The sequence below is a fragment of the Cannabis sativa genome, chromosome 2 (genome assembly GCF_029168945.1).
Source record: "Cannabis sativa cultivar Pink pepper isolate KNU-18-1 chromosome 2, ASM2916894v1, whole genome shotgun sequence".
In the NCBI taxonomy this organism is placed as follows: domain Eukaryota; kingdom Viridiplantae; phylum Streptophyta; class Magnoliopsida; order Rosales; family Cannabaceae; genus Cannabis; species Cannabis sativa.
The window spans coordinates 17,825,328-17,834,198 of NC_083602.1; the positions used below are offsets into that span (position 1 = coordinate 17,825,328).

The 8,871-nt window shown below is 29.9% G+C and overlaps 1 long non-coding RNA gene across 4 annotated transcripts; it reads left to right on the plus strand.

Annotated features, from left to right (window-relative positions):
• Nucleotides 1–245: 245 nt before the first annotated feature.
• LOC115721269 (uncharacterized) lies at nt 246–3,939 on the plus strand. 4 transcript variants are annotated; one of them, XR_009686157.1, is made up of 5 exons: nt 246–1,515; nt 1,599–1,652; nt 1,766–2,831; nt 3,271–3,391; nt 3,516–3,939. It is a non-coding gene; the product is annotated as an uncharacterized LOC115721269 (long non-coding RNA). The 4 variants fall into 4 exon arrangements; XR_009686154.1 differs by having other exon boundaries at nt 249–1,515; nt 1,599–2,831; nt 3,516–3,610; nt 3,707–3,939; XR_009686156.1 differs by having other exon boundaries at nt 249–1,515; nt 1,599–2,831; nt 3,271–3,595.
• Nucleotides 3,940–8,871: the final 4,932 nt, after the last annotated feature.

The window sequence follows — 8,871 nt, forward strand, 5'->3', positions numbered from 1 at the left end:
GTTTTCTGTGTTAGATCTTAGGTTATTTGCTTTGATTCTGTTCTTATATAGAGTAGTATAGTCGGTTGATCGAATCTTAGGAGTTAGTTACACTTTCGGTTGTAATAGCTACTAAGAATTTGATCACTTGAGAAGAACACCACTAGAATTTGTTTTGTTTACTTGTATTTTATTTCCTTTTGCTGATGTGGATATATACTGTAAAGGGACTGGTTATAAGTGGATTTTAACCAACAGTTTACTCAAGATGGCGATGTGTAACTGCGGCCATATTGAGGCAATAGTACTGTACAGCTAAGCATTAACCAATAGAAATGCGTAGATAATAAAACTCAGACATACCAATAAACTTCCTGGGTCACCTCACCTATATATTATATATACATGTATATATATATGTATGATGTGTGTATATATATTCCAACAAACTCCATTCATCTCAACAGGACCACTAGTACTCACCTAAAATATTACCTTTTGTGTGAGCCTTCTAACTTTTTTTTTCACAGTTACTTTCTTTTTATATATTTTAGTCCTATTAATAGAACCAAGAAGATGATGGATCTTCATATTGTGCTTTCTTCATCTATTTCACACTTTATTATTATTCCTATTTATCTATATTCTCCCTTCTATTAATGCTTTTATCATTTTTCCTTTTTCAGGTCAATTTAATACATACTTTTATATTTTTCTCTGTTTATATTAGGTTGTTTTTTCTTTAATAAATATATTCTGAACTAATAAATCTTTACGAAAGTGTTTTTTTTTTTTATTTTGGAGAGAGTGAGAGGACTAGGAAAGTGTATTTATTTTGGGTTGCTTAATATATATGAAGCTTGCTTTGGAAAGATAATATATATAAATGGGAGCATAGAGTTTTGTTTTTGTTTTTGTTTTTGTTCTGGGAGTCCAGTATAGTCGAGCATAACAACAGATTCTTCCTTCGAAGTAATCACTTTAGGTTTCAGCCACTCATAAGATGCCAAGTCAGCTTTTACCCGTGGGCTTCCTGCTCATTTTGGCTTATTATTGATTATATTATAATTTCTTAATCCATATCTCTCTTGTTTATTTATTAATAATTTATGTTTTCTACTTGAAGGATATATTTTCTCTTGTTATAAGCTTCACATTTTCTGGCTTCAATACACCCCAAATATATATACATAAATATCTGTAGATGAGAAGGGATTCTGCGGTCATTGTTTGCTGGTGTGGCATCATCAAGATTCACATATACAACATATAAAAGTGAACCCCGGCTCCTAACCGAGAGATTTTGGCCCTAATAATCAATCCTTAGTTTCTCGGCGGGCGCCGAAGTTGTGTGGTTACTGAGAATCTTGATGATGCTGCATCGGCAATGAATTGATGACCATACAAAGATTCAAGTGTGCCCTTTGCCCTTTCATCGACTGGGTTTCGACTGATGATGATCCTCTTTTGTTTTTGTTTTTGTTTTTCCATCTTTACCTTCAATCATCTTGATTCATCACTTGGTTAATTTATCAGGTTAGTTTTACCTTATTATTATTTTATTTTATTTTCTTTTCTTGTTATATTATTTTTTATTATTATTATGTGTTGTTCGTCAGGTCTTTCATGGGATTGATCTCAACCAGATAAGTTCGGTATAGTAAGCTGACTAGGTAATGGCAGATCTGTAATTATTGGTTTAGGAAATTTTATTGCTTAGATTGAAATGGCATCTTTTTAAGAGTACTGAGCTTTTGATCGAGATAGAGAGATGTGACTTTTTCAGGAACAGGAAAAGGAGAATCTTGGTGATGATATGCGAACAACCCTTAAAAACAAAATGGAAATAGAAAAACATAAACTTTTATACATAAGCTTGACGGTGTACTATTTTTTATATATTGTTATTAATGCTTCCAGATCCATAAACCATTTTTTGTGGATACATTCGATCGGAAAAGATCTATTATTTAAAGTAGTTCATAGGTTTATTTTTTATTTTTGTTTTCTTTTAAAAAAGAACTTTTTTTTTTGTAAGTTTTAAAAAAAAGAACTTAGTCCTATTATTTGTTTTTATATATTTGAGTTTCTTCAATTTTTTTTTTATGAATTGATGAGGAGACCAAAGAATATTTCTTGAACCTGATATCAAGGTAATAATGTGACACTGTTAGACATTATTGATAAAGTTATTAATTACATGAAATTTTAGGTTTGGGAGTTAATTTTGGTTTGTCTTAGAATGAATTTTATTATTCTATATATACATTCTCTCGTTCCCACCATCTTTTGTCTTCATCTCTATATGGTTCAAAACAATGTTAATTGTTTTATAGACAATAATCTAGGAAGAGGTTTTGCTGAGTGGAATTTAGCAGATCATTGAAAACTGGATTTCTTTTATTTCTATTAATTTTTTTATTTTTTTTTAAAAAATAATACACTTTGCAAGAATATTTAGGCAAACGTCATTTGTTTGTATGGAAAATATTAACCAGTAGTCATAAGATCTAGTCATCTTTCAGTCTTGTGGTGGACCAACCATAGAAAGACATATATAGACATTGCAACTTATTGGACCCAACTGATACATATAAATCATCACTCTCTCTCTTTCTCTCTCTTTTCTTCTCTCTCCCCACCTATTTTTCACCCTCTTCAATAATAGTACTACCTGAAAAAGAAAATTAATTTTCCTAAAAAATTAAATCATAAAATAATAATTTTCTTCAGTATTATTCATGACAGTGATAATTCATTGGATCTGATCAAGATATTTTGGAGACCTGCGTGCCTCTTTGATCACCATATATTCAAGCCTTGATTTGCCTACTATGGCCATCCCATTTGTGGTATATATTCTCTTCTTCTAATATAGGCAGAGTCTCTCTCTCATACATTAATTTTGGTATATATTCATTTAGTAAAAGAAGACTTTGAGCATAGGTGCATTTTTTCATTATTAATTATCATTGTACATTTAATAGAAAGAGATATCGATGTATATATCGTATATGTCTTTTAAAATATAAATGAACAAGACACAAATTTAATACGTATTGCATGGTTACATCTAAGTATGTATTATATCCTTTATGTAGGTATAAAATGTAATAATTATTATGTATTTATATACATTGAAAAAGTCTTTCAGAAAAAATATACATTGAAAAAGAACTAATTATTTGTTCGGTCCCTTATAGTGAAAATAATAATAATAATAATAATAATAATAATAATAATAATAATAATAATAATAATTGCCTTGCCTGGTGTTATATGTATTAATAGGGTTGAAACTACTTGAAAGAGAGAAGTCACACCCATGATGTTGAACTCCGTACGTTGTACAGAGTATTTATGTAAACCTCGAAGTTAGCATAAATGTTCCTGCTGGCCCGTACGTAAAACGGTAAATCTTTCCGGGGTATTTACAGCTATATTTATTAGCAGTAAACTAACTTGAATTTCTACTAATTATGATATCGATGTTAAAAGATATATATAACCTTTTAGTTTTACTATGTGTGCTGCAGGACCTACTCCTGTTCGGCTACATTTGATCCTACGTACATTTATAACTCTCCCCATGTATATTGCCCATTGCCCAATATATATCATATGTGTCCAGGTTCGGCCGCTTCACACTTCATTACTACTTATTCTATACAACATTGAAAATTTACTTCTTTTAAATTGACTCAGTTCACCATACTTTTGACATCAGATCGACCGATCGATACGGACATTTCAAAACAGAAGATTGGTATTATATGGGTATTGATAATAAACCTCTAATATTCATGTACATTTGAGATTAAAGTAATTGTCCAATGCCATGGCTTTAAATTCATACAACTTAAGTTGTATGAATTTAAAGCCATGGAATTGGACAATTACTTTAATAATCTCAAATGTACATAAATGTTATTACACACACTCGATATATCTGGTACTATAATTATACATAATTTTGAAAGTGACATATATATACATATTGTCATTACATACTCATCATTCCTTAGATTTAAGGTTACAGTAGTATTATCATGGAAAAAACTGATGTACGTAGTAGTCAAGGTTTCTATTTAAAATACGGAAAATTAAAGAACAAAAAAAATGAAAAAAAAAAATTATTTTGGTATGTATGAAAACTCAACAAATATTACTATTGGACACTAGTAGTGCTTAGTAACTTCTAAATTTGTTGTTTTGCAATTGGCTAGCTACTTAAAAATTATTATATTAAATTATATGAGACCCAATACCTAGTTAGATCAATAACAATATTAACACGTAGGAGCATGCTAGATACCACTTAAAAAAATCTAGTGTCCTTAAATTGGTGTGACTTCTCTGTCCCACTAATCATGTCAGGATACATCATTTATACATATTTTACATATTTTATATGTATTAATTTAGTTTAAAGTATGTTAAGGAATTTATTATATGTTAAATAAGTATAAATAATGTGTACTAAAATTATTAGTAAAATAAGAAGAGCACACTAATTTGGGTACACCAAATTTTTTTTCGACATTACTTTTTAGTATTTCTCAATCAAATGATATCTCCACTAGTAATGAATTGGGCCACATTTTGTTGTAAAATACTAACCAAAAGGACAACAACAACTATCACCAGCCGGAACATAACATATAAGAGCATGATGAGCTGTCCTTAAGCTTTTCTTTTTGGTAGCTGTCCAAGTTGAAATGAAAAGATTATGATGATTTATGGTCTGATGATGACTATAGCTAATTCCCTAACGGCATGAGGCTCTTCCTATGTATCCTATGCATGTATTGTCACTTTTCATGTAGTTAAAGCTTCAATATTAGACCTACACAATTGACATTAACTGTCACAGTTATCAATTGTTCTCGTCAATGCATATATATAATTTGCATACAAACTTCTCTCTCGTTGGTGCCTATATTTCTCTCTTTATTATATGTCTATGGAGCCCACCACAAGCCCTTCATAACATTTATCTTCGCATGATTACAAAAAAAAAAAAAAAATCTAGCTACAATATAAATTTTGTTGTAATTAAATGTAATTTTTAATCAAAAAAATTATGAGATTTTTTTATTTTTACACTTTAAACAGTTTTTTTATATTTTTATAAAATTCTACATCGAAACTCCTATTGTAACTAGCGCTCCAACTTAAATTGCAACAAAAAATCGTATAGAAACACTTATTGCAACTAGCGCATGGCAATCACTTTAGAAATCCAAACCGTAAATTTTTAAAAAAAAAATTAAAAAAATAGTATATGGGATAATTCTCCAAAAATTATTTAGGACTAAAACATATTATTTAAATATATGACTAATTTAATTTTAATCATAACAAGCATTGTGATTAAAAACAAATTTAATTACACTAAATTATAATTTTGTGACTAATACTTTTAATCACGAACAATATATATAAAAATAGTAATTACTAATTATAATTTTTTTAAAAAAAGAATAGTAATTATTATTAATTATAATTAGAATTTGTAATTAAAAATAAAATTGTATAGTGTAAGGAATAGATTTTACAACCACTTGAGGCTAGCTCAAGTGGCCATATATAGGGGGTGCGTGTGTGTTGGAGGTCTTGGGTTCGAGTCCCAAGTTATGAATGTTGTAATATATAAACGCTTAAATAAAAAAAAAATGAATAGATTTTACAAAAAAAAAAAGAAAAAATTAAAGTCTCTAACTTGTCATTGTAAAGTTACTAGCAGGGTATACTTAGAAGAACGACAGAATGAAATTCTGATTAAAAAAAAGTTAAAAGGAAAATGATGTGTCATTGAAAAGTAAACCAAGTCGAAGGTGGTCCAACAATGGCATGTGCCCCCACGTGTCCCTGCTCCCTTGTGTGTATTTATGTTTATACAAAAATCTCTTTAATGCTTGATTAATAAATATTTTTCTTTTATTATTTTTTCCTTAAATGATTGCATGGCATGAACTTTGGCACCATTCAACCTTACAATTCCCTGATGGTAAATTAGCTAGGGAAGTCAAGTAGCACAAGCAGAGGAGCCTCATAACTATCATGTATATTTTTAGACTACGAAACATGAGAAAAAAATAAGACTGACATATATTAATTTTGGCAGAATGACGAAAGGGGTAAATCTTGCATTTATATCGTTTTTGACTTGTGGATCACAAACTTTCGAACAAGAAACAAATATAAACAAAGAACAGTGAAACATATTAAGTAATAATGCAATGAACAAGTATATATGAACATATAGTGAGTTACGTGGTTGGGCAACAAAAACCAGTTTGGTTTTGAGCTTAATCCATAAGAGAAAATAACCTTTAATTTAATGGCTATTGTATATTGATTTGAATTGCCAAGACAGAGTTTACTAAAAATGGATCTAAGATCCTATTCTTAATGGAGACTTGCCCCTTACAACTAAACCTCACTGAGTTCTCTCGATTAGACTTGCCCCGTTTTATCGTGTGTGGCAAGCCTTTTTTTAATTCCTTTTAACACACCTTTCAAGTGTGTTTTAGGATCTTTCTTCCATTTAATCTTGTGGTCTAAACAGTTTATGCTTAGTAAATTTTGGATGTGAATAAATTTAATATAAATAATAATTTCCTATACCAAGCAAATTAAAGTATTGAGATTAAGAACATTTATAGAGTGTATCGCAACAGAAATGACTCCTTTTGTTCGGTGATTGTATATCTTGTTTATCGCAGAATATTACCAATACTGGAGCCGAATATTTTATAGAAAACTCGAACAAAAATAACTGGTTCTTCACAATCTTCTGCGGTGCTCTAGGTGTTGTAATAGCAAAGTGTGGGCTAACGCTCAACACTAAAGGGCATGAAAAATAAAAGGAAAGAGAGTGTATGAAGTAATTAGAAAACAAAAAGCCTGCAAAATTGTTGGATGTTGTTTGAGCAAAATTTAGATTTATTAACATGTATGTTTGATTATATTCTATAATCTAACACCCTAGAAAACCTTACATTGGTGGCAGCAGAATGTTATGGCTCTTTTCGTTCAGATCTCTAACCCTTGTTCCTTTCTGTCGCAGAGTAATAACAAGATTTGAACTTAAATTTCCTTTAGGTGTTGGAATTAATTCTTCAAAATCTTCCACATTATGATTGAGTACTGACTTGATATGAGTGGGCAAGGTACTCTATCACTATAGGAGCTTCGAAATTTGAAGAGAGAAGAAAGAGAGTATTCGAAAAATAGAGAGGAGTTTTTATTTTCAATTATTTGACAGAATAGACTAATGAATGCTTATCAGCTATTAGGAATTCGTTCTATTTTTTTTAAAGCCACGCCGATAACTCGCATCTTCAAAAGAGACTTTGAAAGCCCTTTAAACTAGTGTAGATTACCTTAGATGTGGGGGCAGAACTCACTACTACTGAGTGGATGGGGCGAGTCCCTTTGAGCTAAGAGAAAAAAGAACATAAGATATTATCACAGAGCCCGATTGAAAGAAACTCGGGTAAATGTTGGTAGGCCATGCAATGGGCCCCACTAGTTTCAATTTTGCCATTTATTTAACAACTTATCTTTTCTTTTATAAATACCATATTTTAATTTTAAACTTTTAAATGTCAATTCTATTTATTCAATAATTATAATTAATTATCAAATAAAATTGTTATTTAACTTATTTCTTAATTAGACCTTTCAAAGTCTCTTAATTAACAAATAAACCCTAAAAGCTCTTTTCTTCTCAATTAAGCCCTAGTTTAGTGAAAATTTATAAATAAGACATAGTCTAATTTAGAATTTAAATAGTTAATTAAAACCAATTATCTGAGTCTACAAGCCAATATTATCTCAACATAGTGTGGGGAGCATAAGTCTATATAATCAAGCTTCTAATAAGTAGTTCTAGAATTTACCGAGTAAATTTCTTAACTTATTAATTCCTCTTGATTCCATTATAGATTCAGAATTACACTCTTAATTATATAGAGTGTTCTATATGTTCCAAATATAAATACGATATTAATTATCTATTGTTATAATGTAAATAATCACAGATCTTCTATAGATGATTTACATTGAGTAGGCATAATTTACCGTTCTACCCCTCATATTTTATCCTTAAAATACTCAGCTTCCTATAAATGATATTTCAGTAAACTAATATAATTACTGAAATAAAAGCTCTTCCATTTATCTCTATTAAGCCAAGCTCGAAAGAAATCATCATTTCACTTCTATGTCAATATAGAAGCTATAGATTATGTATCTATGATTAGCGCTCTCACTCAATTGTAGTACCATATTTTCAAGATGTAAGTATTAGACCAATCCATTTGGGCAGCTTTAATGAACAAATCAAAGAACACAAATAATACTGTTAAGGTAGAACCTAACCATCTCAGGATTAAGATCTATTGATTTATGATCAACTAAGTGATATTTGTTATACCCAAATTTGGCTGCTATCTCAGTGGAGGACATGTGTCAAGATAAAGGGAATATGGATCGATGCAATAGCTTTTTATGGAATAACTCATTAATTACATAAGTATCAGAGTATATTTATAATCTGTTGACTGTGAGGTCTTAGGCGAGGAATCAATATACAAACTGGTGCTTAGTATATTAGCGAGAAACCATATGTCGTTGAATGCGAATAGCAAAGCATCAAGGACAATACACAGAGGAAGACAAAAGCGACACATGTCAACTTCAAAAGCCCTTAGTGTATAATGTACAAACTTGTTGGGTTTTATGCCCTAAATAAAACTCCATTTCAATGTAATCCATTTTATTCAACATCAATAAAGAAACAGAAGTATTTTTCATTCATTTGTGTATGTTTTGGTTCATCTTATCAATTGCTTGTCTATTTGATTTATAAATTCATCTGAAACC